The 10,405-nt window shown below is 37.5% G+C and overlaps 1 non-coding gene across 1 annotated transcript; it reads left to right on the top strand.

The window, feature by feature from the left end:
- The first annotated feature begins 4,305 nt into the window (after positions 1-4,305).
- Positions 4,306-4,413, top strand: LOC122308610. Its single transcript, XR_006242129.1, has one exon. It is a non-coding gene; the product is annotated as a small nucleolar RNA R71 (small nucleolar RNA).
- Positions 4,414-10,405: the final 5,992 nt, after the last annotated feature.

The following is a 10,405-nucleotide window of genomic DNA, read 5'->3' as shown; positions in this document are numbered from 1 at the left end:
AGACCAATCCTTCCTGTTTGGGTTAACTGTTTTTTCAAGAATGTTTTTAATCTCCCTATTTGCTAGTTCAGCTTGTCCATTGGTTTGAGGATGATAGGGAGTAGAGATTTTATGATGGATACCATACTTCTTCATTAAGGCCGAGAAATGCTTGTTACAAAAGTGGGTGTCATTATCACTGATTATGGCTTTAGGCATGCCAAACCTTGCAAAAATGTTTTCTTTTAAAAATTTTAAAACAACTTGATGATCATTAGATTTGCAAGGGACTGCCTCAACCCACTTAGAAACATAGTCAACAGCAAGCAAAATGTATAAATAGCCATAAGAAGAAGGAAATGGTCCCATAAAATCTATCCCCCAACAATCAAAAATTTCAATCACTAGTATGGGTTGCATAGGCATCATATTTCTCCTAATGATTCCTTCTAATTTCTGACAAGGTTCACAAGTTTTACAAAAACTAAAGGCATCCTTGAACATGGTTGGCCAATAAAATCCACTTTGAAGAATTTTGGCCACTGTTTTGTGGGCTGAAAAATGCCCACCACAAGCTTTCGTATGGCAAAAATTTAAGACACTAGAAATTTCATCATTGGGCACACACTTCCTAATGATTTGATCTGGACAATACTTGAAAAGGTAAGGATCATCATAGAAGAACGACCTCACCTCATGCATGAATTTCCGTATATCTTGAGCGCTCCAATGAGGTGGTGTTTGTCCTGTCACCAAGAAATTTACTATATCAGCAAACCAAGGCAAATTTTCAACTAACATAAGATGTTCATCAGGAAAAGAATTAAGAACATGTGTCGGTTGTTCAGTTTCAGCAACTGTGAGCCTAGACAAATGGTCGGCTACCACATTCTCTATTCCTTTCTTGTCTTTGATGATAATATTGAACTCCTGGAGTAAAAGTATCCATCTAATCAACCTTGGTTTTGCATCTTTCTTTGCCAATAAATACTTGAGAGCTGCATAGTCAGTAAAGATGACTATAGGAGAACCAAGAATATATGCACGAAACTTCTCTAAGGCAAATACCACAACAAGTAATTCTTTTTCAGTAGTAGAATAATTTTTTTGAGCAAAATTCAAAATTTTACTTGCATAGTAAATGACATAAGGAAGTTTGTTCCTACGCTGTCCAAGAACAGCTCCTATAGCAAAATCACTTGCATCACACATGATTTCAAAAGAAAGTGACCAATCAGGAGGTTGAAGAATAGGAGCAGTGGTTAGCAAAGTTTTAAGCCGACAAAAAGCTTCTTGACACTCGGGTGTCCAATCAAATTTTACATCATTCATCAATAGCTTACATAGAAGCTTAGAAGTAGAGCTAAAGTCTTTGATAAATCTCCTATAAAAACCCGCATGCCCAAGAAAAGATCTAATGTCTTTTATTGACTTAGGTGTAGGAAGTTTAGAAATCAACTCAATTTTTGCTCTATCTACTTCAAGTCCTCTAGATGAAACAATATATCCCAGAACAATACCCTGTTGTACCATAAAATGACACTTCTCCCAATTAAGTAGCAATTGCTTCTCTTCACACTTGGCCAAAACAGCTTGTAAATTGGTTAAACAACTCTCAAATGAATCACCAAATACAGAAAAATCATCCATAAACACTTCTAGGGTATTCTCAATCATGTCACTAAAAATGCTAAGCATGCATCTTTGAGAAGTTGCTGGTGCATTGCATAAACCAAAAGGCATTCTCCTAAAAGCAAAAGTACCAAAAGGACAAGTAAAGGTGGTCTTTTCTTGATCCTCTGGTGCTATTTCTAATTGATAGTACCCGGAGAATCCATCTAAGAAGCAATAAAAAGCATGTCCAGCAACTTTTTCTAACACTTGATCAAGAAAAGGCAAAGGAAAATGATCTTTCCTAGTGGCGGCATTCAACTTCCTATAATCTATACACATGCGCCAACCAGTAGGAATTCTGATGGGAATCGATTCATTTTGCTCATTTTTAACAATGGTAAGCCCAGATTTTTTTAGAACTATATGAATAGGACTTACCCACTTGCTATCCGAGATGGGGTAAATGATACCCACATCAAGCAATTTCAACACCTCATTTTTAACCACTTCCTTCATTGTGGGATTCAACCTTCTTTGCAGAAGGCTTTGCTTCATCTTCTAAATAAATCCTATGGGTACACTCCAAGGGACTTATATCTTTTATATCAGCCATTGTCCACCCAATAGACTTTTTATACTTCTTAAGGACCTCTAGCAATTTATCTTCTTGTTCACTAGTTAAGTGAGAAGAAATTACCACAGGGAAGGTGTTTTGTGGTCCTAAGAAAGCATACTTCAACTCCAATGGAAGAGGTTTGAAGTCCAAAGTTGGGGATTGCTCCTCTGAAGGCTTGAGGGTTGATGTCAATGGTGGAAGTTGCTCAAATTTTGGCCTCCATGGTGGTGTAACTTGCTGACCTATTGAGGAAACAAAAGATGAGTCATTAACATTATCAAATATTTTCAAATCTTCTTCAAATTCCTCTAAAGAATCAATAAGTTGAAAGTAATGTGAAGAATTTTCATCAATGAAATTTTCCAGCCAATTCACTTCATGAACTTCTTCAACTTCTTGCGGTTGCCTGCAAAGATTAAAAATATTTAGTTCCAAGGTCATATTTCCAAAACTCAACTTTAAAACTCAACTTCTACAATTTATGAGTGCATTAGAAGTAGCCAAGAAGGGTCTTCCTAAGATAACAGGTGCTTGGAAGGTAGAATGAGTAGTCAATTGCATGTCGAGTACGACAAAGTCTACCGGATAGTAGAATTTGTCTACTTGAACCAAAACATCTTTCACAACACCCCTAGGAATCTTAATAGACCTATCAGCCAACTGCAATGTGATAGAAGTAGATTTCAACTCACCCAATCCAAGCTGTACATAAACATTATAAGGCAATAAGTTCACACTTGAACCTAAGTCTAATAATGCTTGGCCTATTTTTGAGCTCCCTATCATACAAGTTATCGTAGGGGATCCTGGGTTCTTGTATTTGGGAGGAGTGTTGGTTTGGATAATAGCACTAACCTGCTCAGTAAGAAAAGCTTTCTTTTGCACATTCAATTTTCTTTTTACGGTGCATAAATCCTTTAAAAATTTAGCATAGGTAGGAATCTGTTGAATAGCATCTAACAATGGTATATTAATCCTAACTTGCTTAAAAATTTCAAGAATTTCAGCGTGATGCTTATCTTTGTGCAAAGGGGTTAACCTTTGAGGAAAAGGTGCAAGTGTAGTGCTTGGGACACTTTCAGATTCCAAAGGATCATGTGCCTCATTTTCAGAAGGAGGTTTAGAAGTGTTACCATTCTTTTCTACCTCTTGAGCTGGAATGCCAATCACCTTACCACTTCTCAAGGTTGTAATAGCCTTGACTTACTTGACATTTGAATCTCCTGCCATACTTTGAAATTGCTGGTTTTGGCCTTGGGGATTAGGCTGAGATTGTGCAGGGAACTTCCCTTTCTCTTGAGCACTCATGGTTGTAGTCAACCTTGTGACTGACCCACGAATCTCAGCAATGGCTTGTGAATTTTGACTGTTGATAGCAGCTTGGCTTTGCATGAATTGTTGAAAATTGGTGGACAGTTGCTGGAAGTTGGTGGATAATTGCTGGAAATTGTCTTCAAGGTTCTTTTTCTGGGCTGGCACCATGTGGTTGGCATATTGAGATGGTCCTGAACCTCCTGGGGTAGTGTATGGTGCAAATTGTGAAGGACCAGCTATATTGGGTGCAGGTAAAGCAGCTTGTTCACCCCTCCAACTGAAGTTAGGGTGATTTCTCCATCCCGAATTGTAAGTGTTGGAGTAAGGACCTGAAAAAGATTTAGCAACCATATTAACAGCATTAGATTGATCCAAGAGAACTTCTTTAAAGGCAGGAATGGTCGGGCAATCATTAGTTGAATGCCCTTGGTCCTCACAAATATTACAGCTCAAGGTAATCTGAGGTACAGCTTGTACTTCATTTACTTTCTTCAGTTCTATGGTTTCTAATTTCTTAGAAATCATAGCTAACCTAGCATTCAAATCATCTACTTCTCTCAGATTATATTTCCCACCCCCTGAAATTGTCCTTGAACTTTCCGACCTATCATGAACATCAGATGTATCCCATGATTGTGCATTTTCAGCTAGATAATCAAAATATTCAAAAGCTTCCTCAGGTTCTTTGTTAAAAAACGCTCCATTACACATGGTCTCCACAAATTGTCTCATTTTTTGTTGCAACCCCTCATAAAAAAAAACTAATGACCCTCCAATTCTCATATCCATGATGAGGACATGCATTTAAAAGGTCTTTGAATCGTTCCCAACAATGATAAAATGTTTCCACATCCTTTTGACCAAAATTCATGATCTGTCTTTTCAAGGCATTGGTTCTATGCATGGGAAAAAATTTCTTTAAAAATTCAGTTTGCATTTCTTGCCAAGTCCCAATGGATCTTGGTCTTAAAGAATTCAACCATGTCTTAGCCTTATCTTTTAAGGAAAATGGAAACAGTTTCAATCTTATGACCTCATCAGTGCATGTTCTATCCACAAATGTGGAACACACTTCTTCAAACTCTTTGATATGCAAATATGGGTTTTCAGATTCCATACCATGAAAGTGTGGTAACAATGGAATCATCCCAGGTTTGAAATTAAAAGCATTTGCATTAATAGGTAAAATGATGCAAGAATGTGTGCTAGTCATAACAGGCTGAAGATATTCTCTAAGAGTCCTGTTTGGATTCTCCACTTCCCTATCATGATGCTCATTTTCAGCCATGATGCTAACAGTGTCTGATGATGATTCAACAGAAGATGATGCAGAGCTAAAAGATGTCAATGAGTCTGTCCTAAACAGTCGAGTTGTATGGTCTCTAGTCCAACCAGTCATACAAACAGGAGCAGAAAATCAAAGACTATGAAGAATAAACAGAGAGAAGGGAAAAAGATTAGATGTCACCCAGGCTGTGAAGAGATTCACAGCTCCACAAACGTCCTCTCAGCAGTAGAGGAGTGCTCTAATAAGCACCAGTTGTCCCCGGCAACGGCGCCAAAACTTGACTCACTCAAAAATGAGTAGCACTAATGCTATCCCAAGTGCAGGAGGATGTTCTATGGTTATGGGTTGGCAAGAAGTGCTTCTATCTTTTGAAGATGGAAAGATAGCTCAAGAAACCTTATGAACATGAAGAACAAGGAGAACAATGGTACAAACACAAATGATAATAGAAAGCAAGAAAAATTATGGACTAGAATGCACAGTAATCAATAGTTGATAGAATTCAAGCAGAAATTCATGCTTTTAATCAATTAAAATCACAACTTTGATTTATTCACTTTAACCATTTTTCCATTTAAAACCAATAATAATGTCATGATGAATTTAAAATACATTGGTTTTAAATAGCTAAAATATGCAATATTTCAGCTCAATCAAAATGACCTTGCCATGTGCCGTACGGTCAAAACTTTAGCGACTCCGCATTGTTTGCATGGCCCAACTGTATGCAGAAGGATTGATATTTTAGTAAATTAGTATGTGTTATTAACTTATTTAAATATTAGTATCTAACTTATTTCTATACTTGATTATATATGGTTGTAATATTGTGATATTTATATATATTAAACTATCATTAGTCTATTTTTATTATAGTATAAGTATGTTATTTTGTAATAATTAGCTCATAATATAAGTTCTAGTTATATAATTATACTAGTATATATGATAAATATATAGATAAATACATATTTTTATAACATATATATAACATTAGGGCTAGAGAGCAAAGTCAGAGTCGGAGTTGGTCTAGCAACAACTCCAATCCAACTCTATTTTATCAAAGTGGAGTTGAAACTAAGTTAGTTGAAACTAAATTGGAGCGGAATCGAATTCAGAATCAGATTTTCAAATTTTTGTTTAGCTTTATTTTTAATTACTTGTTTACATGTATAGAAAGGATATCTTTGTCCAAAACTTCAATTTTTTTTTTTCCTTAAAATTTCTCTCTTTAAAGGAAAAAAATGAATAAAAGATATAATAAAAACTACAATAAATGTTTTATTAATGCCCTATGGGCACCAGTTAATCGGCCCATGTATAATCAAGGTGCTGTTTGGATAATGAGTTAAGATGAAATGTAAAAATTAAATAAAATATTATTACAATATTAGTTTATTATTATTATTATTATTATTATTTTAGGATTTAAAAAAGTTAAATTTTTTTATTATATTTTATGTGAAAATTTAAAAAAATTATAATAATTAAATAACATGAGTTGAGATTAATCTTGTATCTAAACCCGGCCAATCTTATTAATTATGGTGTTTTGATTTGTAAGAGAGCCGTTAATGACACATCTAAGGAAGATTATTCGTTGGAAATCCAAACAAATGACCCCTCGTCTTGGAAAGAGTATATATAGTATCGTATTTATGGATTAAAATGTATTTGAAAATCTAAAATGTATTTCTCTATTTTTGTAATAAATTAATAACAAATTAGATGATGCGTAATAATTATGACACGTGTTAACTTTTATTTGCTAACATATGTCAAATAAACACATCATATTTTACACTTGGCAATATGCTATCTTAATAATTTATTAGATGAGCCTATCCATTACCGAGAAAATATCTTTTCTCTCTGAAAACCCTTTCTCTCTGAAACCTCTCTAACCCCCCAACCCAGAGGCGCTCGACGAGGGGGGTGGGAGCTTCGTCTCCCGCTCCCCCCCCCCCTCCCCCGTTTGTTGTTTTTTGTTTTTTCATTTTTTTCTTTTTTCTCTGTAGGTTTCTTCGAGTCAATAAGGGAGGATGCCGCTCCGGTCTGTCCAGCTGCCGACCGTCAACACGCACCCCTCCAAGGTGTTGGCCAGGTGCCGATCTACAAGCCCGCCAATCGTGGTGCCTATCGGAGAGGGGTGGTGCCAGCACGAGCGGGTCGAAGTCTCGGCTCTCTGCGGCATGTGGCTGTCACGCGCCTTCAAGGGACCACCTGCAGATGAGTTTCTAGGCTTCTTCGGATCCTCAGTCTCCGGTTCTTCATGTTTCCGAACGGCGGTGCTCCTCCTAGAGTTAGTTTTTGAGTCGAGCTCGGCCTCTGTTTGCCGATTGTTTATGCTCTGTTTTTCATTTTTTGTTCGGCGTCCGGTTGTCCCTTTGCATGTTCTCTGCCATTGTTGGTTGGTGTCGCCGGTGTGGGTGTTGTCCGTTTTCGCTTTTTGGTGTTGGTTTTTGTGTCGGTGATTTGCACGGCCTTTGCCGCCGTGGTTCCTGTTAGTTATTGGGTTGTTCTGTTTGTTTCTTGTGAAGTCCACGGTGTGGTTTTGAGTTTTTGTGGGGCTCAATCTGAGGCAAGGCTGAGAGCGGCGGGCGATGTTATGGCCGGTGGTCGTATGGCCGGCCTCCGCTGAGGGGGTTTCTGTGGTCCGTACGCAAGCTGGGTGCTCGTCTCGTGGAGGCTTGTGATGCCGAGTGCCTGTGGAGGATGTGCCGCTAGAGCTCATGCCGTGCTTGTGGTTGTTTTGTTTTGTTGTTGTTAGTTTTTCGTTTCGTTTGGTTTGTCAGTTTCTAGGTTTAGTGTAGTTGAATGCTAGTGGACTGTTTGTTCATGGCAGTTGTATCCCGCCTTCTGCCTCCTTGGAGGTTGGAGGGGTCCTCGTCTCTGGTCTTACAGAGCTTGTTAGAAGTTAAGACAATGTCCGTTACCATTGTGTGCGGGGAAGCTCCTGAGCAGTTGCGTTAGTTGGCTTACTTGTTAAGTCACAGTTGTAACTTCGTTTGATGTATGCAATGAAGAATATTTCTCAAAAAAAAAAAAAAAAATTTATTAGATGAAATGGTAACTTAAGTTTTTTAAAAGAGTAATGCTCTTTGAACCGATGAAATGACCAATGTTTGACCGATTTTTATTTTTCTTTTTAATTTTTTTCTTAGTGATTAAGTAAGTGAATATTATTAAGTTTATGTATTTTTTATTAAAAAAATATATTTAAAGATGTTGAAAAATGGATTAAAAAAACTAAAAAAAAAAAAAAAACTGAAATGCACTTATTGATTGGATTAATATCGATAGGGAGATCGGTCCTACTAGCATCATCCTACTTAAAAATATCAAATACTTTTACAATTCTGCTTCTAAGCAGTCGGGCTATTTTTGGTTGTTTAACAGCCTTCCACACAGATGTTGCCACCTCATAAATTATACCAAATTTACAATACATCCGTTCACATGGGAACTCGTTCACATGGAAAAGAGAAGGAGACACTCATTCATGATAGGAAAATCGATCCAGACTGCTTCTAGTTTCACCGCCGCACAATAGAAAAGTAGAGTTCCACCGCCACTACTACACAGCCACCAGTTCGACGCCATCTCAGTTCCACCGCCACATGTAGAACCCACATTAGCCCCTCCACATCAATCCCGAATTTGGAAGCCACTACACACACACACATACATAGAGAGAAAGTGCACTACGTTTAGCCTCTGTTAACCCACCCCCAAAGCCCCAAAGCGCGCCCCGACCCCTTGCCAGAACAAAAAAAAAAAAATGGCTACACCATGAGACAATCATGCACTGCATGGCACCGCAAGGAAAGCGCACCGCGAAGCCCCATGTCTAACCTCCGTAGCCAGCATTGAACCACCATAAAAATAGCCCAAACGTCGTGTCCCAAACGCCTAACAAACCTCTATTCTTGAGGAGCAAAAACAGAGCACTATTTCTTCTTTCTTCCTAACACCAGCACCACCGTAACACACAAATCTCATTTTTTTTCACACTCAAAAAAAAAAAAAAAAAGAGAGCAAAAGATTGGTGAGCGCCCGACTCGATTTCTCCATTTCATGATGATGAAACAAAGGGCTAGTAGCCATATTTGTATTCGGTCTGGAAAGAAATTTAAAAAGGAGAAAAGAGAGAAAGAGAGTGAGGCCATAGAAACCATGGCCGCTTCCTTATCAACCAAGAATTTGAAACCCTCGGCGTTGATCAGCTTCACCGTGTCTTTTTTCTTCATCTTCGCGCGTGCTCTCTCCCTTGCTCTAAGTTATATGCATCCGATAATTTTGATTTCATCCAATCTAGCCAATACCTCACTCTCTCTCACAGAAACCAGATTGGTCGCAACCTTGTTGTTGGAGACGGTGTTCCTTTGGGCGAGCAGTTCGTGGGGTGCGATGGCTACAACGACTACGAGCAATGCTAGGGGTGGCTGTGTCGGTGAGGCATGTGATGGTCTGGGCGTGGCTGTGTCAGTGAGGGTTCCTGCGAGGGGTCCAATGAGAGGGATGCCAAGCTAGTGAATGGGAATTTCCAATTCTCTCAAATGCGGCCACATCAAACATATGGTGTGATGTCTATGTGTCATCACAGAATTGGGGGGTTGTTATTTGGGGGTTAATAGCCCAACCGGTTATAAGATATTCTCATACTTTTAATGTTGCAAATGTCAAAAATGGAGGTCGCCATTTCCAAACTAGAGACATGGGAAAACTCAAGTATTAAAATTATAATTAATCGTTAATAAAAAAGAGAAAAATACCATTAAAAAATTATCATTAATAAATCATGAAGTGAAATATGATCCATATGCCTGATACCTGCCTTACAAGGGCAGCCAAGCATATCACTAGAGATGGCAATTCATATTTGTGGATTGTAGTCATGTCTTGACAAGTTATGGATGTTTGACTATACGGGCCAATTTGACCAGAACTCTTTAAGCAAATCGGTTAGGCATTCAAATCCTAACTCGACCCATTTAAATAATATATCATGTTGTGTCACTCATTTTGTCTTGTTTAATAATTAATTAAAAATAGGTCCACATAACATGACTACTCATTTCAGCTCATTTCATGTAAATGTGTTAACTAACTAGTATAACCCATATGACTTAATTAACATAATTTCATATAAAATAAAATTTACATTTATTAGTAGTCACAATATTTAAAAAAATAATAACAATTTTTAGATTGTAGCCTATAATAAAACCAATATTACAACTCCAGTAATAACAAATATGAACGTGAGTTTCGAATTACAATCTTAACAATAAAAAATAAGCATATTAAGAAATACCAATATTATAACCTAATAATAACATAATTGTAATTTTGAAATAAAATTTAAACTGTTTAATGCGGGTTGATTTTGAGTTAATTGGGTTGATTTGTTTTTTAATCGTGTCTTAACGGATCAACTCATTTTGTCTCGAATCCATTTATATCAAGTCCAAATCTGTTAATTTCATTTCGTATTCATGTTGGATTCAGAGATAGTGTCATATATTGTTACTCCTACCCACCCCTACCTAGGCAAGGGTCCCCTTCCCATCCCCTCCTCCCCTGACCTCATC

Source organism: Carya illinoinensis, chromosome 4 (genome assembly GCF_018687715.1).
Source record: "Carya illinoinensis cultivar Pawnee chromosome 4, C.illinoinensisPawnee_v1, whole genome shotgun sequence".
NCBI classification, from domain to species: domain Eukaryota; kingdom Viridiplantae; phylum Streptophyta; class Magnoliopsida; order Fagales; family Juglandaceae; genus Carya; species Carya illinoinensis.
This window is presented reverse-complemented; position numbering and strand designations above follow the sequence as displayed.